General features: G+C 41.6%; 1 protein-coding gene across 3 annotated transcripts in view; it reads right to left on the bottom strand.

Moving 5' to 3' along the window:
* far1 (fatty acyl CoA reductase 1) overlaps positions 1 to 22,812 on the bottom strand; it is a 54,368-nt gene that overhangs the window by 28,260 nt on the left and 3,296 nt on the right. The window contains exon 2 of one of the 3 annotated variants that reach the window (XM_070443202.1): positions 1,725 to 1,854. The exons of 1 other annotated variant lie outside the window; for it this stretch is intronic. The gene's annotated coding sequence lies outside the window, so the exon portion shown is untranslated. Of the gene's footprint in view, positions 1 to 1,724; positions 2,035 to 22,812 lie in introns of those variants that run through there. One more of the 3 variants, XM_023985916.2, reaches the window with a different exon arrangement.

Below are 22,812 nucleotides of genomic sequence, written 5' to 3'. Positions count from 1 at the left end.
TCTGTTGGAAGCAGACTGAACCAGGTTTTCCTCTAGGATTTTGCCTGTGCTTAGCTCTATTCAGTTTCTTTTTGTCCTTAAAAAAACCTCCCTAGTCCTTGACGATGACAAGCATTCCCATAACATGAGCCACCACCATGCTTGAAAATATGAAGTGGTACTCAGTGATGTTGTGTTGGATTAATTAGAATCAGCCTCCCAAGTGACGCAGTGGTCTAAGGCACTGCATCGCAGTGCTAGAGGCGTCACTACAGACCCGGGTACGATCCCAGGCTGTGTTGAAACAGGGAGACCCATTTGGCGGTTGCACAATTAGCCCAGCGTCGTCCGGGTTAGGGGAAGGTTTGGCCGGCCGGGATGTCCTTGACCCATCGCGCTCTAGAGACTCCTTATGGCGGGCCGGGCGCATGCATGCTGACTTTGGTCGCCAGTTGTATGGTGTTGCCTCTGACACATTGGTGTGGCTGGCTTCTGGGTTAAGCGAGAAGTGTGTCAAGAAGCAGTGCAGATTGGCAGGGTCGTGTTTGGGAGGACGCATGGCTCTCGACCTTCACCTCTCCCGGGTCTGTACGGGAGTTGCAGCGATGGGACAAGAATGTAATTACCAATTGGATATCACAAAATTGAGGAGGAAAAAAGGGGGATTTATTTTTATAAAAACATGTACAAAATGTTAAATATACGTATTTTAAAATGTATTGACTCAGGTAGTGTAAATACATATGTAATATTCCTGCATTCCATTTTTCAATAAATTTGCAAACATTTACTGTTATTATTGGCTATTGTGTGTAGATGGGTGAGAAAAAAACGATTCAATAAATGTTTTATTCAGGCTGTAACAACAAAATGTGGAATAAGTGGGTTATGAATACTTTTTGAAGGCAGTAACTTGATGATTGACACAGAAGATGTTATCTTATTCTAACAGATAGCCTAACCACAATCAAGACTTTGAAATACTTAACATTCAAAAAACCTCACAATAAAGCACATCCTTTATTGCCACTGGAAAAGCTACGTATGATGCATTAGTCACGAACAAGGAAGTCCATTTAATCAAAGAACCTGGCCTCAGGGTTTCTGCTAGCCGGTAATAAAAGCTTTTTTAGCTTATTCATTGATGAAAATACATTTGACTGGTTATGCTTATCGGTCTACGGGTTAACTTGTATAATTTAGTGGAATTAAATTGGCGCATGTGTATATTCGTTATGCATCTTATTTATCACAAACGCACAGCATACTGATACTGAGCCTTTGATTGTAAAATCTGTCAGACAGCACTTCTATAAGGCCAATCATTGCGCAACAATTCTAAATGCAAAAGTTTTGACCATGATTAAAAAGAGCTACTATTTGTATTTCTCAACTGGTAGTTGAAGCTTGCTTCCCATTCGCCATTCAAATGCATTGACAACGGAAGGCAGGCTTCATCATCGCGTCACACCCCACTTTGCAATGAGCTGGAGACGGTATGCATTTTAAAAACATACAGCTATTTAATTGTTTGAAACCTCAACGTTTTACTACATATTATAAGGCATGTTTTACCTTGCTTCAAAATAGCCTAAGCAAAATCCGACCAATATCCGTGGAGCCAATTATTTAATAAAGACTTCCATATGCCTTTGAAACCAGTAGCTATTGCTCTCATGTTCTATTAGTTTTCAACTTTTTCTTTGTCTGGCAGCCAAATGCTCACTCGCGCGTAGGCTACTTACTTAATCTTTGGAGGGAGCTGAAAGTCCGTATTGCCCAGCGACAGCCCCGAAACCTGAAGGATCTGGAGAAGGTCTGTATGGAGGAGTGGGCCAAAATCCCTGCTGCAGTGTGTGCAAACCTGGTCAAGAACTACAGGAAACGTATGATCTCTGTAATTGCAAACAAAGGTTTCTGTACCAAATGTTAAGTTCTGCTTTTCTGATGTATCAAATACTTATGTCATGCAATAAAATGCAAATTAATTACTTAAAAATCATACAATGTGATTTTCTGGATTTTTGTTTTAGATTCCATCTCTCACAGTTGAAGTGTACCTATGATAAAAATGACAGACCTCTACATGCTTTGTAAGTAGAAAGTGCTTTGAGTGACAGGAGCCGGGACTAGGTCTGTGTGGAAAGCGGCATGGAGAGAGAGAGAGTGGCGAGAGATGACTCAAGTAGTGAAGTAAACTATAAAAATGGATGTTACACACTGCGTATCACATTTAACAAACCAAACATTCAAATACCGTTATAGAAGGTAAAGTAAAAACCCGAACTTGTTCACGGTATATCGCAAAAAACAGTATACCGCCCAGCCTTATCGAGGACAGACGATTTTTACGCGCTATGCATTTTAGCGGTCTCTTTCTGTGAGTTTGTGTGGCCTACCACTTCACGGCTGAGCCGTTGTTGCCCCTAAACGTTTTCACTTCACAACATCAGCACTTATAGTTGACCGGGGCAGCTCTAGCAGGGCAGAAATTTGACGAACTGACTTGTTGGAAAGGTGGCATCCTATGACGGTGCCACATTGAAAGTCATTGAGCTCTTCAGTAAGGCCATTCTACTGCCTGTTTGTCTATGGCGATTGCATGGCTGTGTCCTCGATTTTATACACCTGTCAGCAACGGATGTGGCTAAAATAGCCGAATCCACTCATTTGAAGGGGTGTCCACATATGTGACTCACCACCTGGATTCGGTCTTATGTATCAACATTTGAGTTTATTTTTTTTACATTGGATAAAAGTAGACACTCAGAGCTACAAAATGGTATATCATACACTACATTTGAAAGTTGATAACTCACTTTTGAGAAAACCGTCTTTCAATGTTTTAATACTACTACTGGAGAGCCCTTCTTTGTCTACACCCATTCAGCATTGTTCACACTCTCTAAAGCCTTAGCCCCACCCATCTCTTTAAGGGTTGAGCCGAGCATTCTGTACTAACTTACCAGCCACTTCCAGACATCAAGAGAGAGAACAGCTCACTGAACATTACTCGCCCTAGCAGAGCTGGTTAGGCTGTTATGTTATCCAGAGCATTGGTGACTGCAACTATCCTGTCAGATTGTCCGTTCRTAAATGCAGAGTGTTTTTGCATTCAGAGCTCACACTGGACGCTCTGGCTAATAAGTAGGATCGATCCGAAAGCTCTGCCCTCACAACGACAGTCAAGCACCCAAGCTAACTGGCTAACATTGGCTAGCTACTTCCAGACACATAATGAGAGAACACCCCACCCTGACCATTTTACTCACCCTAGCAGAGCTGGTTAGGCTCTTTTCATGTTATCCAGAGCGTTGATGACTAACTTGTGCTGCTGGCAACAATTGAATTACGCTTTGTTGCCAACGTTTACCGACACCGGACATATTCAAAATTCATCAGTTATTCTGCGCTCTGGCACACTAAGGACAGCCTTTTGTTAAGAAACGTAGCTAGATCGCTATCGAGGTAAACAATGAATCCCAACGCATGACGTAATGTTAGTTAGCGAGCCAGCCAGATAACGTTAGCTAGCTAGCCTTGATGCCAACTTTGCACACTCTTGGCATTCTGTCAACCAGCTTCATGAGGTAGTCAACTGGAATGCATTTCAATTAACAGGTGTGCCTTCTTAAAAGTTCATTTTGGGAATTTCTTTCCTTCTTAATGCATTTGAACCTATAAGTTGTGTTGTGACAAGGTAGGGGTGGAAGACAGTCCTATTTGGTAAAAGACCAAGTGCATATTATGGCAAGAACAGCTCAAAAAAGCAAAGAGAAACGACAGTCCATCATTACTTCAAGACATTAAGGTCAGTCAATACGGAAAATGTCAATAACTTTGAAAGTTTCTTCAAGTTCAGACGCAAAAACCATCAAGCGCTATGATKAAACTGGCTCATGAGGACTGCCACAGGAAAGGAAGACGCAGGGTTACCTCTGATGCAGAGGATAAGTTCATTAGAGTTACCAGCCTCAGAAATTGCAGCCCAAATAAATGCTTCAGAGTTCAAGTAACAGACATCAACAGCAACTGTTCAGAGGAGACCGTGAAATCAGGCCTTCATGGTCGAATTGCTGCAAAGAAACCACTACTAAAGGACACCAATAAGAAGAAGAGACTTGCTTGGGGAAAGAAACACGAGCAATGGACAATGGACCGGATGAAATCTGTCCTTTGGTCTGATATTTTTGGTTCCAACCGCCGTGTCTTTGTGAGACGCAGAGTAGATGAAAGAATGATCACTGCATGTGTGGTTCCCACCGTGAAGAATAGAGGTGGTGGTGTGATGGTGCTTTGCTGGTGACACTGTCTGTGATTTATTAGAATTCAAGGCACACTTCTGCAGCGATACGCCATCCCATCTGGTTTGCGCTTAGTGGGACTATCATTTGTTTTTCAACAGGTCAATGACCCAACACACCTCCATGCTGTGTAAGGTCTATTTGACCAAGGAGAGTGATGGAGTGCTGCATCAGATGACCTGGCCTCCACAATCATCCGACCTCAACCCAATTGAGATGGTTTGGGATGAGTTGGCCCGCAGAGTGAAGGAAAAGCAGCCAACAAGTGCTCAGCATTTGTGGGAAATCCTTCAAGACTGTTGGAAAAGCATTCCAGGTGAAGATGGTTGAGAGAATGCCAAGAGTGCAAAGCAATCATCAAGGTAAAGGGTGGCTACTTTGAAAAATCTAAAATATATTTTGACTTGTTTAACACTTTTTTGGTTACTACATGATTCCATGTGTGTTATTTCATAGAAAATAGTAAATTAAAGAAAAACCCTTGAATGAGTAGGTGTGTCCAAACTTTTGACTGGTACTGTACATACAGTGGGGAGAACAAGTATTTGATACACTGCCGATTTTGCAGGTTTTCCTACTTACAAAGCATGTAGAGGTCTGTCATTTTTATCATAGGTACACATCAACTGTGAGAGACGGAATCTAAAACAAAAATCCAGAAAATCTCATTGTATGATTTTTAAGTAATTAATTTGCATTTTATTGCATGACATAAGTATTTGATACATCAGAAAAGCAGAACTTAATATTTGGTTACAGAAACCTTTGTTTGCAATTACAGAGATCATACGTTTCCTGTAGTTCTTGACCAGGTTTGCACACACTGCAGCAGGGATTTTGGCCCACTCCTCATACAGACCTTCTCCAGATCCTTCAGGTCTCGGGGCTGTCGCTGGGCAATACGGACTTTCAGCTCCCTCCAAAGATTTTCTATTGGGTTCAGGTCTGGAGACTGGCTAGGCCACTCCAGGACCTTGAGATGCTTCTTACGGAGCCACTCCTTAGTTGCCCTGGCTGTGTGTTTCGGGTCGTTGTCATGCTGGAGACCCAGCCACAACCCATCTTCAATGCTCTTACTGAGGGAAGGAGGTTGATGGCCAAGATCTCGCGATACATGGCCCCATCCATCCTCCCCTCAATACGGTGCAGTCGTCCTGTCCCTTTGCAAGAAAGCATCCCCAAAGAATTATTGTTTCCACCTCCATGCTTCACGGTTGGGATGGTGTTCTTGGGGTTGTACTCATCCTTCTTCTTCCTCCAAACACGGCGAGTGGAGTTTACACCAAAAAGCTCAATTTTTGTCTCATCAGACCACATGACCTTCTCCCTTCCTCCTCTGGATCATCCAGATGGTCATTGGCAAACTTCAGACGGGCCTGGACATGCGCTTGCTTGAGCAGGGGACCTTGCGTGCGCTGCTGGATTTTAATCCATGACGGCGTAGTGTGTTACTAATGGTTTTCTTTGAGACTGTGGTCCAGCTCTCTTCGGTCATTGACCAGGTCCTGCCGTGTAGTTCTGGGCTGATCCCTCACCTTCCTCATGATCATTGATGCCCCACGAGTGAGATCTTGCATGGAGCCCCAGACCGAGGGTGATTGACCGTCATCTTGAACTTCTTCCATTTTTAATAATTGCGCCAACAGTTGTTGCTTCTCACCAAGCTCTTGCCTATTGTCCTGTAGCCCATCCCAGCCTTGTGCAGGTCTACAATGTTATCCCTGATGTCCTTACACAGCTCTCTGGTCTTGGCCATTGTGGAGAGGTTGGAGTCTGTTTGATTGAGTGTGTGGACAGTTGTCTTTTATAAGGTAAACGAGTTCAAACAGGTGCAGTTAATACAGGTAATGAGTGGAGAACAGGAGGGCTTCTTAAAGAAAAACTAACAGGTCTGTGAGAGCCGAAATTCTTACTGGTTGGTAGGTGATCAAATACTTATGTCATGCAATAAAATGCAAATTAATTACTTAAAAATCATACAATGTGATTTTCTGGATTTTTGTTTTAGATTCCGTCTCTCACAGTTGAAGTGTACCTATGATAAAAAGTACAGACCTCTACATGCTTTGTAAGTAGGAAAACCTGCAAAATCGTCAGTGTATCAAATACTTCTTCTCCCCACTGTATATATAATTTTTTTTAAATGGCACGAGACTCCTTTCTTATTCATGCCCATCTCAGTGAACAAATCTATTGCAGAGGCTGTGGGGATGGCACAGTCCAAGAAGGGGAGGGTGGCTAAAATGTACAGCTCTCTCCAGATTGCGCTCTCTCCCGTCATTGTGTGCACATTCAATGTTTCATAACTTCGCGTGAATGGTTTGCGTTTGATTGTGAGTGTCTATCAATTCCCCATTACATATATCACAATTTACCGCTAATTCATAATCTACAATATTTGTTTGGTTATGGTCATTTCTGTTAATGTATTCAATATATTATTCCATTATTTTACCTTTCTCAGTCAGAGTAAACACATTTGCAGAGCGCACAACCTATGCTTGTGAAAAACAGGTTTTGGTTTATTTCATTCCATTTACAAGTTGTCAATTTAGTCATTGTCTTTTTGTTTGGAGCGCTCCTGTCAATGTTGATTAACGACGTGCACCTGATTAGCCATAGAAGTTGGCCTATAGGTTACCTAGCCTGCCCGCAAATGTAGGCATATAAATGTGCCCATTTGGTGATCTGATAGTAATTGTGACCTGTTTCAGGATGCAAGGCATATGTTGCATGTCACTACTTCACAGGAGAGGCATTTAAACAGAAAATTAAGTGTTCTTGGGCAGAAATGCCTTCTGGAACATGTGAACTTTCATGTGCCTTAATAACAAATGTGTATGCCACCTGTAAATACTAATAAAATGTTTAAAATTACAAGCCTAATTGGTTTAGACACAGAAAACGACAGGAACCTTCCAGCTAGACATGATTGCTGAGATAATGGACATGAGTTCGGATTGGTCTGCCATGTAGCTCGCTTCTGTCTATAACATGAGCTGCTCAGTATGCGTCAATAATCTTTTCTTCCTCAGCTTTTTTGAAAGATATCATGAAGAACTGCAAAAGTGTTGCTACTGCTCTTAATGTTGCTGCTCTGAATTTAACAGGCGCTATCAACAAATTCAAGATCAGTGGGAAGAAGTTGTGATGGACTACTTTCTGTAGGACGACCATGCCATGCTCGTACCATGCTGAAAATGTATCAAACGATGAGGAAATTCCTGATTTAGGTAAAAACACTTATTTGAACCAGACATTGTAGAGTCTTCTGATGACAGTTATTGGGAAGAAACGGCGTGTTGTCACGGACAAAGTTGACCGAGGGAGTCAAAAAGATAAGTTAGAAGGCTGTTGTATAAAATACCTGTCTCCGGATTATGTCTTCAAACTAAGGGCAACAATGGCATCCATGAGAGCAGGAGAAGCGTTCATCCATGTATATGGGTAAGAGTCTAGTTACATTTTCAGATATTATATGTTTAGAATTTCATAAGAAGGTAGTTATTGCAAGTTAAAGCGAACTGTCAGCTACTAACGTTAGCTGGCTGGCTTGCTAACGTTACGAATAACATTACTACACAGATCATACACGCATCTCAGTTTGCCATTTGCATTGCTAGTTATAGCCTAATGTTAGCTAGCTAGCTAACATTGAACCTAGCTTGATAGCTTTAGCTACCAGCAGATTCATGCATGGTAGTAACGTTACAAATTGGGATTATGGTTCATTGTTAAGATAGCCAACTACATGTCTAAACAAAAAAAGAATCCACTATGCACGTAACCATTTCACTGTAAAGATTACACTTTCTTTATCCTGTGCATGTGACAAATAAACTTTGATTTTATTTGATATAATGTGTGTTTACCAGAGATTGTAATGTGAAGAACATGAACTGCAAGTCAAATTAGGATATAAATGTTAGACCAACGAGACAGTGTCCAAGTTCTACAATGCTCTGGTAGAATGCCCTGCTTTTATTTCGTCACACTCACAACCATAAGCTATTTTCTGTAATTAGCTCACCATTAACTTTTAAATAATGATTTTAGTTTAGTTTATTTCCTGTAATAATTAATACAAATTAGCTAAAGTTGTCATGACTCTCCTGTGAGGATCCAAATAGGTCAGATCAGCTTTGCAATAATATGCAATAAATAACTTCAACCAGACCCCCTCTCACCCACAGAGGGGGGGGGGGGGGCTGGTGGGGGTTAAAACCTCACACCCGGTTGTAAATCAAGGACAGAACATTCAGACATCCCTCTCCAAATTCACACAAGGAATGTGCTTTGTTTTAAAAAGACGTTTCCCGACGTGGGGAATGGTCAGAGGCGACCTAAAATAACACTAATGCCGTTTTGGTTGTTATTTTGTGATGTCATTAAAAAATGTTAAAGGAAATATTGTAACTTGACAAGTATACATACATGTACGAAGTTTCCATCCTCTACGTTGTGCATGCTATATGAAAAATTATGAAAGTGTTTTTGTTAAGAGAGGGATGTGATTTTAGAAACTGTAAGAGGAAATTGTTTCTATAACTGTGCACAGTAAGTAGTCACCGCCCCCCTTGAGGTCAGAGCGCGTGTCAACCTGACAGAACCGCCCCTTTTGAACGAACTGTATAAAATGGGTTAATAATTAACATATCAGAGCTGCAGCTTACGTTTAAAGTGGTTTGAACTCAATCTCAACATGAGGTAGAGACGATAGTCACCTCCCGGACAATCACTGGTACGGCTGATTAGTATCTAGAAAAGCGAATTTAAGTGGTCTCATTCTACTACTCTTTTCAAACCATTGTATTCCGCTACTCTCATCACCCCACTGGGAACTATCGACACTGCTGGCTAGCCTATCTTCAAAGAAGCATCTTCCAGAGCGAATGGAAGTTGAATAAACTCTGTAGTTCTGTTCAGGACCACACGACAAGTCACTGGATATCGGGAGACTGCAGAGGAGAACAACAGAGGAACCATTTTGGACAATCAAAGCCTTACAAGCGTTCCCGCGAAAACCCCAATTCCAAGGAGGACCCGCTCAGAGAGATACAAAGCGAACCAAGGCATTTTCACGTAAATGCATTCATGATTTCTTACTCCAAGTGGGTGGCGGTTCGTGTGGAAAGTATAAGTGAGTAGTTTCTAAATGTACCAACGTTAAGTGTCTCTGTCCCTCTCTCTCACTATGTCTTTTGTAACAAGCAGCCATATTGTTGTCAGTCCACTAGGGACCTGTTTCTAAAGTATTACGTGTGTATGTTTATCCTGTGTAACCATTTAGTTAGCAAGTAAATAAATTAAACCAATTTGTGTAGTACTGAATCATAAGTGAGGCTCAGGTTTTTGCAGATGCAAGGAGGTTTACAACTGTTCAGAATGATGACATGATACGAGGTTATGATTAATAAGTTAACCTCTCTTGGGTACATGAGACGTTAGCGTCCCACCTCTTCAACACCCAGTGAAACTGCTGGGTGCCAAATTCAAATACAGAAATACTCATTATAAAAATTCAGAAAACAAAACATATTTTACATAGGTTTAAAAAAGAACTTCTTGTGAATCCAACCACGGTGTCAGATTTAAAAAATTCTTTACAGCGAAAGCATACCATACGATTATTTGAGAACATAGCCCAGCAGACAAATCATTACAAACAGTAACCAGCCAAGTAGAAGAGTTACACAAGTCAGAAATAGAGATAAAATGAATCCCTTACCTTTGATGATCTTCATATGGTTGCACTCAGCAGACATTAAATTACTCAATAAAATGTTCCTTTTGTTCGATAAAGTCTCTTCATATCCAAAAACCTCCGTTTTGTTCGCACGTTTTCTTCAGTAATCCACAGGCTCAAATGCAGTCAAAACAGGCAGACAAAAAATCCAAACTGTATCCGTAAAGTTCATAGAAACATGTCAAACGATGGTTTATATTCAATCCTCAGGTTGTTTTTAGCCTAAATAATCGTTAAAATTTCAACCGGACAATAACGTCGTCAATATAAAAGGTAAACAAGAAAGGCACTCTCTCGGTCGCGCGCATGAAAAAGCTCTGTGATACTTTAGGGTCCACTCATTCAGACTGCTCTTACTTCCTCATTTTTCAGAATACAAGCCTGAAACAATTTCTAAAGACTGTTGACATCTAGTGGAAGGCATAGGAACTGCAATTTGAGTCCTAAGTCAATGGATACTGTAATGGCATTGAATAGAAAACTACAAACCCCCCCAAAAAAGACTTCCCGAATGGATTTTTCTCAGGTTTTCGCCTGCCAAATCAGTTCTGTTATACTTAGACACTATTTTAACAGTTTTGGAAACTTTAGAGTGTTTTCTATCCAGATCTACCAGTTATATGCATATCATATCTTCTGGGCCCGAGAAGCAGGCAGTTTAATTTGAGCATGCTTTTCATCCAAAATTCCGAATGCTGCCCCCTACCCTAGAGAAGTTAACTGTTTATGGATGTAATAGGTAGACCTTTAGAGTTAAATTTGGGAGATGGTAACTCTTTAAAGAACCGCTCTCGTGGTGCCCCAGATCCTAATGAGTTAATTGTTACATGATGAATTTAAAATTGGGTAACAATTAAACATATTTAAATTGTTTAGATTCATTAATCTGAAGAGTGTTATGTAAGTAAAGTCACGACAACGTTGTCAGCTATGATATGGCGATTATTTTAAATGACAAGCCAGCTAGGTTAACATTAGCTAGCTAGCTAACAAGCTAGGTGGCTGACAAAACATTACGGTGGAAGCAAATGTAAGTAGTTATAACGTCATAATGAGTCAAGCAAAACATGTACAATTGAGAGGAATATGTTAATTAATGTAGAGACAAATGTTTGTGCATATTTTGTCATGAAGTTAATTAACAAGAATCGCTATTTAGCAAGTTAGCTGAATATCTAACATTAGCCAGCTAGCTAGCTAGTGTTATGACATGAGAATGAATTTATAATTTGTGTTGTTTAATGTTTTAGGGACTTCGGAGAAAACCAGGCTGTCGTCTTGTGAAACAGTGGATGTAAAGAATCTAGCTAGCTAAAGCATTGTGCAAAATGAATGTACAATTGTGTTAGCTTGCCTTGCTTATATTTGCCATGCAATACAGCTGAAGTAACATAAATAGCTAACTATTTATTTGCTTATTGTGTAGTGGAGGATAAAAATAACTATGTGCCTATGAATGTGTAGCTGGCTAAAGTATGTAGCCGATCTGTGTATGGACCCTAAAACGTTTGGTATGAATATTAGTTCAGAACCTATGAAACTCAGCTATCATAGTTGTTTTTTATTTATTTATTTCACCTTTATTTACCAGGTAGGACAGTTGAGAACAAGTTCGCATTTACAACTGAGACCTGGCCAAGGTAAAGCAAAGCAGTGCGACACAAACACAGGGTTACACAAACAAACGTACAGTCAATAACACAATGGAAAAAAAGTATATGTACAGTGTGTGCAAATGCAATAAGATTAGGGAGGTAAGGCAATAAATAGGCCAGAGGCAAAATAATTAAAACTTTTCATTAACACTGGAGAAATAGATGTGCAGATGATGTGTGAAAGAAGAGATACTGGGGTGCAAAAGAGCACAAAAAATAATAATATGGGGATGAGGTATTTGGGTGTGCTATTTACAGATGGGCTGTGTACAGGTACAGTAACCTGCTCTGACAGCTGATGCTTAAAGTTAGTGAGGGAGATATGAGTCTCCAGCTTCAGAGATTTTTTCAATTCGTTCCAGTCATTGGCAGCAGAGAACTGGAAGGAAAGGAGGCCAAAGGAAGTGTTGGCTTTGGGGATGACCAGTGCAATATACCTGCTGGAGCGCATGCTACGGGTGGGTGTTGCTATGGTGACCAGTGAGCTGAAATAAGGTGGGGCTTTACCTAGCAAAGACTTATAGATGACCCGGAACCAGTGGGTTTGGCGACGAATATGTAGCGAGGGCCAGCCAACGAGAGCATACAGGTCGCAGTGGTGGGTAGTATATGGGGCTTTGGTGACAAAATGGATGGCACTGTGATAGACTGCATCCAATTTAATGAGTAGGGTGTTGGAGGCTATTTTGTAAATGACATCGCCGAAGTCAAGGATCGGTAGGATAGTCAGTTTTACGAGGGTATGTTTGACAGCATGAGTGAAGAGGAAGCCAGTTCTAGATTTAATTTTGGATTGGAGATGCTTAATGTGAGTCTGGAAGGAGAGTTCACAGTCTAACCAGACACCTAGAATATGTGGACAACTACAAATACCTAATTCAGAACCGTCCAGAGTAGTGATGCTAGTCGGGCGGGTGGGGGCGGGCAGCAATCAGTTGAAGAGCATGCATTTAGTTTTACTAGCATTTAAAAGCAGCTGGAGGCCACGGAAGGAGAGTTGTATGGTATTGAAGCTCGTTTGGAGGTTTGTCAACACCCTGTCCAATGAAGGGCCAGATGTATACAGCATGGTGTCATCTGCGTAGACGTGGATCAGAGAATCACCAGCAGTAAGAGCAACATCATTGATGTATACAGAGAAGAGTCGGCCCGAGAATTGAACCCTGTGGCACCCTCATAGAGACTGCCAGAGGTCCAGACAACAGGCCCTCCGATTTGACACACTGAACTCTATCTGAGAAGTAGTTGGTGAACCAGGAGAGGCAGTCATTTGAGAAACCAAGGCTGTTGAGTCTGCCGATAAGAACGTGGTGATTGACAGAGTCGAAAGCCTTGGCCAGATCGATGAAGACAGCTGCACAGTACAGTCTTTTATCGATGGCAGTTATGATATCGTTTAGGACCTTGAGCGTATCTGAGGGAAACACATGACCAGCTCGGAAACCAGATTGCATAGTGGAGAAGGTACAGTGGGATTCGAAATGATCGGTGATCTGTTTGTTGACTTGGCTTTCGAAGATTTTAGAAAGGCAGGGCAGGATGGATATACAGTTGAAGTCGGAAGTTTACATACACCTTAGACAAATAAACTGGGTTTAAATGTTTCACAATTCCTGACATTTAATCCTAGTAAAAATTCCCTGTCTTAGGTCAGTTAGGATCACACCTTAATTTTATGAATGTGAAATGTCAGAGTAATAGCAGAGAGAATGATTTATTTCAGCTTTTATTTCTTTCATCACATTCCCAGTGGGTCAGAAGTTTACATACACTCAATTAGTATTTGGTAGCATTGCCTTTAAATTGTTTAACTTGGGTCAAATGTTTCAGGTAGCCTCCCACAAGCTTCCCACAATAAGTTGGGTGAATTTTGGCCCATTCCTCCTGACAGAGCTGGTGTTTCTGAGTCAAGTTTGTAGGCTTCCTTGCTCGCACACGCTTTTCCAGTTCTGCCTACACATTTTCTATAGGGTTGAGGGCAGGGCTTTGTGATTGCCACTCCAATACCTTGACTTTGTTGTTTGACTTTGTTGCCACAACTTTGGAAGTATGCTTGGGGTCATTGTCCATTTGGAAGACCCATTTGCGACCAAATCTTTAACTTCCTGACTGATGTCCTGAGATGTATATATATATCCACATAATTTTCCTACCTCATGATGCCATCTATTTTGTGAAGTGCACCAGTCACTCCTGCAGCAAAGATCCCCACTGATGCTGCCACCCCCCATGCTTCACAGTTGGGATGGTGTTCTTCGGCTTGCAAGCCTCCCCCGTTTTCCTCCAAACATAACCATGGTCATTCTGGCCAAACAGTTCTATTTTTGTTTCATCAGACCAGAGGACATTTCTCCAATAAGTACGTTCTTTGTCCCCATGTGCAGTTGCAAATCGTAGTCTGGCTTTTTTATAGTGGCTTCTTCCTTGCTGAGCGGCCTTTCAGGTTATGTCGATATAGGACTCGTTTTACTGTGGATATAGATACTTGTGTACCTGTTTCCTCCAGCATCTTCACAAGGTCCTTTGCTGTTGTTCTGGGATTGATTTGCACTTTTTGCACCAAAGTACGTTCATCTCTAGGAGAATGTGCCTCCTTCCTGAGCGGTATGACGGCTGCGTGGTCCCATGGTGTTTATACTTGCATACTATTGTATGAATGTGGTACCTTCAGGTGTTTGGAAATTGCTCCCAAGGACGAACCAGACTTGTGGAGGTCCACAGTTATTTTCTGAGGTCTTGGCTGATTTCTTTTGATTTTCCCATGATTTTCCCTCTTTTCCCAAAGAGGCACTGAGTTTGAAGGTAGACCTTGAAATACATCCACAGGTACACCTCCAATTGACTCAAATTATGTCAATTAGAAATTTGTGGAGTGGTTGAAAACAAGTTAATGACTCCAACCTAAGTGTATGTAAACTTCAGTGTCTCCCACTTTGAAGAGGGGGATGACCGCGGCTGCTTTCCAATCTTTGAGTATCTCAGACAATACGAAAGAGAGGTTGAACAGGCTAGTAATAGGGGTTTCAACAATTTTGGCGGATAATTTTAGAATGAGAGGGTCCAGATTGTCTAGCCCAGATGATTTATAGGGATCCAGATTTTGCAGCTCTTTCAGAACATCAGCTATCTGGATTTGGGTGAAGGAGAAGCGGGGGGGGGGGGGCTTGGGCAAGTTGCTGCAGGGGGTGCAGAGCTGTTGGCCGGGGTAGCCAGGTGGAAAGCATGGCCAGCAGTGGAAAAATGCTTTTGAAATTATCGATTATTGTAGATTTATCGGTGGTGACAGTGTTTCCTAGCCTTAGTGCAGTGGGCAGCTGGGAGGAGGTGCTCTTATTCTCCATGGACTTTAGTGTCCCAAAACTTTTTGGAATTAGTGCTACAGGATGCAAATTTCTGAAAAATTTCTGAAAAAGTGGGCCAGGTCGATTAGAAAGGCCTGCTCGCTGAAGTGTTTCAGGGAGCGTTTGACAGTGATGAGTGGAGGTCGTTTGACCGCAGACCCATTTCGGATGCAAGCAATGAGGCAGTCATCGCTGAGATCCTGGTTGAAGACCACAGAGGTGTATTTAGAGGGAAAGTTGGTTAGGATGATATCTATGAGGGTGCCCGTGTTTACGGCTTTGGGGTGGTACCTGGTAGGTTCATTGATAATTTGTGTGAGATTGAGGGCATCAAGCCTAGATTGTAGGATGGCTGGGGTGTTAAGCATGTTCCAGTTTAGGTTGCCTAGCAGCACGAGCTGAAGATAGATGGGGGGAAATCAGTTCACATATGGTGTCCAGAGCACAGCTGGTGGCAGAGGGTGGTCTATAGCAGGCGGCAACAGTGAGAGACTTGCTTTTAGAGAGGTGGATTTTTAAAAGTATAAGTTCAAATTGCTTGGGTACAGACCTGGATAGGACAGAACTCTGCAGGCTATATTTGCAGTACATTGCAACACCGCCCCCTTTGGCCGTTCTATCTTGTCTGAAAATGTTGTAGTTAGGGATGGAAATGTCCGAATTTTTGGTGGTCTTCCTGAACCAGGATTCAGACATGACTAGAACATCCGGGTTGGCAGTGTGCTAAAGCAGTGAATAAAACAAACTTAGGGAGGAGGCTTCTAATGTTAACATGCATGGAACCAAAGCTATTACGGTTACAGAAGTCATCAAAAGAGAGCGCCTGGGGAATAGGAGTGGAGCTAGGCACTGCAGGGCCTGGATTCACCTCTACATCACCAGAGGAACAGAGGAGGAGTAGGATAAGGGTACGGCTAAAAGCTATGAGAATTGGTCGTCAAGAACGTCCGGAATAGAGATTAAAAGTAGGTTTCTGGGTGCGATAAAATAGCTTCAAGGTATAATGTACGGACAAAGGTATGGTAGGATGTGAATACAGTGGAGGGAAACCTAGGTATTGAGTGATGAGAGATATTGTCTCTAGAAACATCATTGAAACCAGGTGATGTCATCGCATGTGTGGGTGGTGGAACTGAAAGGTTGGATAAGGTATAATGAGCAGGGCTAGAGGCTCTACAGTGAAATAAGCCAATAAACACTAACCAGAACAGCAATGGACAAGGCATATTGACATTAAGGAGAGGCATGCTTAGTCGAGTGATCACAAGGGTACAGTGAGTAGTGAGGTTGGTGGGGTAACAGCGATTCAGACAGCTAGCCGGGCCATCGGTAGCAAGCTAGCATAGGATGGAGGTCTGTTTTTAGCCACCTCGTGCGTTCCCGTCAGTAGATTAGTGGGGTTCTGTGTGGTAGAGGGGATCAATCCAATTGGCAAAATAGATATAGTTATAGTGACCCCAAAAAAATTGTCCGGTAGACTTATTCAGATAGCAGCCGATAAGACAGCTAACGATTAGCGGGCCGCAGATGGGCGTTCAGGTAACGTCGCGACGGAGGGGCCAGTTGGATAACTCCCTCGGGCAGATAACGTCGGTAGTCCAGTCATGAAGGCCCGGTGGGGCTCCGCATCGGCAGTAAAACGGGTTCTGATAGGTGATTGTAGCCCAGGAGTGGCTGATGGAACTCTTCAGCTGGCTAGCTCCGGAATAATTGATGTTTGCTCCGGGATCGACATAAGCCAATAGTCACACGGATAAGCAGCTAGCTAGCTGCGAGATCCAGGTGTAAATATCCAGAGCTTGCGGTAGAAATCCGGGGATATGGAGAGAAAAATAGGTCCGGTATGCTCTGGTCTGAGTCGCGTTTTACAAAACTGGCGATAGCTTTTCGAGCTAAAGGATAGCTGATGACCACAAATCGTGGTTAGCTGAATACTAACATTAGCCAGTAAACTGGCTAGCTTCTGGCTAGCTTTTTTACATTTTATATTGGTGAGGCGGGTTGCAGGAGAGTGTTTTGAAGTTGAGTTTTTGGAAAAGAAAATATATAAAAGATATGCGAAGAAAGATGTAAATATATATATATATACACACGGGACATGACTAGACGAGGACAAAGGACATCTGACTGCTATGCCATCTTGGAGATGGAATATACACATGTACTGTAGTCATTACCACGCATGAGATCCCCACATTATAGCCTGTACATTGAATATATTCACTGATCATGTACTCTTCCTTGGTAAATAAAGGTGCGTTTCAGGTATGAATCTGAGACATTCTTTTTCAGTCATATCCAATACCAGGTGTATCAAACTCTATTCTTTGAATGATGCCGTGTCTGCATGTATGTATTACAATTATACACTTCAACAGTGTTTACCACTCCTGCTCCTAGGACATCAATGATTACACATTGTAACTATGCAATAGACAAGAAACATGATTTAAGTAAAGGCTGATTTGTAATTCATATATACAGAAATACACCTATGCATATCTAACTCCATCTGCATTAATCTGAGGACACGGGAAAGGTGTATTATTCCAATGAGATAATTTCAACCAGTGGAGAATGTGAAACGCTTTATTGAAAGTTCATTATCTAGGTGTTAAAAATACATGCCTTATAAATAGTATAATTGTAATATTATAAATACAAGTTCAATCTGTACTTCAATGCACATATGGTGTGCATTATAAAACGAGGAAGAAAGAGGTGGGGAGATGAGTAGAAGAAAGAAAAGGAAAGAGGTAAAATAGAGGAGCAGGGAAGACAGCATATAATTAATGAATTACAGTGCTACCCTAATATTCTCCTAGTTCATCACAATTATATAGTGTCTCCTAACCAGCCTTGGGCTCCCAGTCGGCCCGAAGGTTATCTTAAAAGCAGGTGAGGTGGCGATGACGGGACTGGCTTCCTCTCTCACATTCAAACATACCTGCAGATGAGAGACAGATGGATAGAGATTTTAAAAAATAGCTTAATCATGCTAACACAGTCAGTCATCATAATCATCAGGTGAAATGCAAAACTGACCTTGGATCATTAACTCTGGGACTACTACATCTCTATCTGTATTTCAATGTAAAGCATCGCTTTAATAATACTTCCTGTATAATATCCCTTATAACAAATTATGATAACATTGGATAGATAGATGTGTAGCATGTGACAATAGCAGGATGATATAAAAGATAGCGTCACAAATGAATATGTAAATACCACTTGAAGCTTGATGATGACTTGATCATTTGAATCAACTGTAGTGCTAAAACCTGCTCGTTCCAGAATAGCCCACCCTCTCACTTTGACAGCCAGGCCTGCTATCCTTTCACCCTCCTCCAAAAATACAAATGTTTTCCATTATCAAGTGGCACTGGGGATAAAACAACATCCTACATAGTGTGGGTAGACTGCACCTAAAAATGCTGGAGACTCATAACTAATCAAAGAGCATGCATGTATATGTCCTGACCAAAAGATGGAGTCAGTGGTACTGTAGGGTTCACTTGACTTTGCAGCACAGCAAGATTCTCAGTAGACGGGGGGCATGGGATGTCAGGAACAATGACCCCATTGTCAGTGTTTCCAGATTATCCCCCTGATAAAGCAGGTCCCCCACCTGCTGAATCTGGAATGCTCAAAAGAACCAATCTGTATTAGTGACAATAAATGTGGCTGCAACAGGGGCTTGATAGTTCAGTGAAAATGGCTAAGAGTTTATGTGGTGTAAATCTTAAAATTAGCAGCTGACATCTTAAGGGTTTTTTAATTAATGCAAGTGAGACAGGTTCCATGTACAACAAGACAGGCAGAGAGGAAGAGAGAAAAAGAACACAGAACAGTTTAATTACCTCTGGTTATGGACACTTTTGCCAGCAATAAAGCTTCCACGGCCTGTTCCTCGGACAGTGAACACACAGTCGTGGCCAAAAGTTGAGAATGACACAATTATACATTTTCACAAAGTCTGCTGCTTCAGTGTCTTTAGATATTGTCAGATGATACTATGGAATACTGAAGTATAATTACAAGCATTTCACAAGTGTCAAAGACTTTTATTGACAATTACATGAAGTTGATGCAAACAGTCAATATTTGCAGGGTTGACCCTTCTTTTCAAGACCTCTGCAAGCCACCCTGGCATGCTGTAAATTAACTTCTGGGACACATCCTGACTGATGGCAGCCCATTCTTGCATAATCAATGCTTGGAGTTTGTCAGAATTTGTGGGGTTTTGTTTGTCCACCCGCCTCTTGAGAATTGACCACAAGTTCTCAATGGGATTAAGGTCTGGGGAGTTTCCTGCCCATGGACCCAACATATTGATGTTTTGTTCCCCGAGTCACTTAGTTATCACTTTTGCCTTATGGCAAGGTGCTCCATCATGCTGGAAAAGGCATTGTTCGTCACCAAACTGTTCCTGGATGGTTGGGAGAAGTTGCTCTCGGAGGAAGTGTTGGTACCATTCTTTATTCATGGCTGTGTTCTTAGGCAAAATTGTGAGTGAGCCCACTCCCTTGGCTGAGAAGCAACCCCACACATGAACGGTCTCAGGATGCTTTACTGTTGGCATGACACACAGGACTGATGGTAGCGCTCCCCTTGTCTTCTCCAGACAAGCTTTTTTCTGGATGCCCCAAACAATCGGAAAGGGGATTCATCAGAGAAAATGACTTTACCCCAGTCCTCAGCAGTCCAATCCCTGTACCTTTTGCAGAATATCAGTCTGTCCCTGATGTTTTTCCTGGAGAGAAGTGGCTTCTTTGCTGCCCTTCTTGACACCAGGCCATCCTTCAAAAGTCTTCGCCTCACTGTGCGTGCAGATGCATTGACACCTGCCTGCTGCCAGCAAGCTCTGTACTGGTGGTGCCCCGATCCCGCAGCTGAGTCAACTTTAGGAGACGGTCCTGGCGCTTGCTGGACTTTCTTGGGCGCCCTGAAGCATTCTTCACAACAATTGAACCGCTCTTCTTTAAGATCCGATAAATGGTTGATTTAGGTGCAATCTTACTGGCAGCAATATCCTTGCCTGTGAAGCCCTTTTTGTGCAAAGCAATGATAACGGCACGTGTTTCCTTGCAGGTAACCATGCTTGACAGAGGAAGAACAATGATTCCAAGCACCACCCTCCTTTTGAAGCTTCCAGTCTGTTATTCGAACTCAATCAGCATGACAGAGTGATCTCCAGCCTTGTCCTCGTCAACACTCACACCTGTGTTAACGAGAGAATCACTGACATGATGTCAGCTGGTCCTTTTGTGGAAGGGCTGAAATGCAGTGGAAATGTTTTTGGGGGATTCAGTTAATTTGTATGGCAAAGAGGGACTTTGCAATTAATTGCAATCCATCTGATCACTCTTCATAACATTCTGGAGTATATGCAAATTGCCATCATACAAACTGAGGCAGCAGACTTTGAAAATTAATATTTGTGTTATTCTCAAAACGTTTGGCCACGACTGTACGTCTGGCAATATCTACATTTCAGACACCTTGATCAGCTCGCACCCTGAATGTAAATAATATAGCTTATTTTTTGTAAATATGAAAATAACTGAGATATGACCTTTCAATCTAAAGCAGCAGATGTCATTTTCACGATACGTCAATACAGCACAGAAAGCTTAACACCAGACTGGTATTGTGGTTGTTCATTAGGTGATGGGAAATATGCAATATGCATACAAAATAATATACTTACCTTCCTTGAAAATCCATCTATACCACCAAAGATGACAATGTTGTATCATGAATAAAAGCATTGGAATTAAAAGTGAAATGTTTAACCTATTAACCTGCTTCATTATTTATGTATTACCAGTTGATGAAGAACAACTCCAATTTCATACATCATTGAACATCTGTCTACGAATAAAAAAGTTAAAATAACTTCTTAGATTTGATACATCTTAGTACCTTATCAATTTATGATTTGTATCAATGTGAACGAGAGACAGGGGAGCAGGAACAGAGTATTTTTGCCAAGGAATGCAACGAAGCTGGATCATTCTGGCAATGATACCTGCACCATCTACACGCTGCAAAGACTCTCTAACTCTTCACCATTGTACACGATGGCCCATTGCTCTGATACTTCCTTTGACCATTCTAAAGCCCCCATGGGGTATCCTTGCCTTAATGGCCCTGACTTTCTGTTCTAACTCTTCATCTGACATATCAGAATAGCATTCCCTGACAGACATCTTGTGTTCTTTCATTCTTCTGTAAAAAAAAGCTAACCGTTACACTGTCATGAAATATGATTATAGATCGACTATGAAACAAATAGGACATGGCCTGCTTATGAGTTACCATGAAAGAAAGTTATATGAATTAAACTGAAAATAGCGAAAACAGGCGTTCATAGCTAAATGTTTTTGGTTAGCTTGAGAATAATAATTGCATGATTTATCATTCTACGGTATGTATGTAATATAGTAGAATGTTATGAACCGACACTGAATCGTAGGAGCTAACTGCTAGCTATGTAACGTTAGAAGTTGGACGGAAGAACGCCCAGTGCTGCTTACCTGAGATGCCATCGTCACACAGTCCTTCGTAGGTGTCCACTATGACTTCCTTTGTGTTGGAAAGAAAGGCTGAACAGTATTGGTTGTAGCCAAACTGACACTCAAAACATGGACAAAATGGAGGGTGGTTGACAGCTAAATTAAATTGGAGTTGTGTTTTCAAATACATTTTTTGTTCTTGAAATATTTTTTGGGAATAAAATGCAGTTTTGCACTCTATTACAAAATATTTGATTGAACTTTATTTTACTTTGAAGCCTTGATTTTGCTTTCAGAACAATTATTTTTGATTGAAAAAATTATAATTTTGCTCTCAGCATAAATACATCTATTTCTTGCAAGTTGGAGAGGGGGCTAATAGCTAAACAATAGACTATTCTTTAGTAAAGGTTGAATAGTCTAACAGCCGAGCTAGGTGTGACCCCACCCCCCCGTCCTATCACAGACCAGATTTGCCCTAACGAGCAAGGGGTTAGGAGTTAGAGCACTGATTATGATTTTGGGTCCCAATGGACTACTGTGTCTAACTGACAATGAGTGGGCAATATGAACCAAATAATAAACTGATAATTGTGCACAACTTCAAATGAAACAAGCAGGGAGCAGGTTTCGAACCCTCAACCTTCTTGCCCGAAGTCCAGCGCGCTATCGACTGTGCAGAGTCGATCGAGCGCGTCCTCTCGGTAGCTTGCTACTCAATGTAATAACTTTTCAAATAAGTTACCTTATACGTTATATTGACTGACAATTTGTTACCTACGCTGTCCTTACGAACCACATAGCATATCACTACAGCAGTATGTACCGGTATATTAGCCTTCTACCTAACGTTAGTAGTTATACATCAAACTTGACAGTATATTAACTATAGGCTAACTACCCAACGTTTATTGACTTGAATATTCCCGTCATTCTTAGTTTAGCTAAATGGGATAGTCGTTGTGCGTTCTCAATGGACATTCGGTTGCCTTCGTAAATTAGCTCTGGCTATCTACTCTGATTTCAGAGCACTCTCATCTGAGTATACCAGAGCGCAGAATAATGAATTTACAAGCGCTCAACACCCGTTGAATATGGCCTGTGTCAGTAAACGTTGGCAAAAAAGCATAATTAAATTGTTTGCAGCAGCACAGTTACAGTCACCAATGCTCTGGTTAACACGAAAACTGCCTAACCAGCTCTGCTAGGGCGAGTAAAATGGTCAGAGTGGTCTCATTTGTGTCTAGAAGTAGCTAGCAAGCTAGC

This window comes from Salvelinus sp. IW2-2015, linkage group LG4q.1:29, assembly GCF_002910315.2.
Source record: "Salvelinus sp. IW2-2015 linkage group LG4q.1:29, ASM291031v2, whole genome shotgun sequence".
NCBI lineage: Eukaryota > Metazoa > Chordata > Actinopteri > Salmoniformes > Salmonidae > Salvelinus > Salvelinus sp. IW2-2015.
The sequence above is the reverse complement of the archived record's forward strand: the minus strand, read 5'-3'. Positions and strand labels throughout refer to the sequence as shown.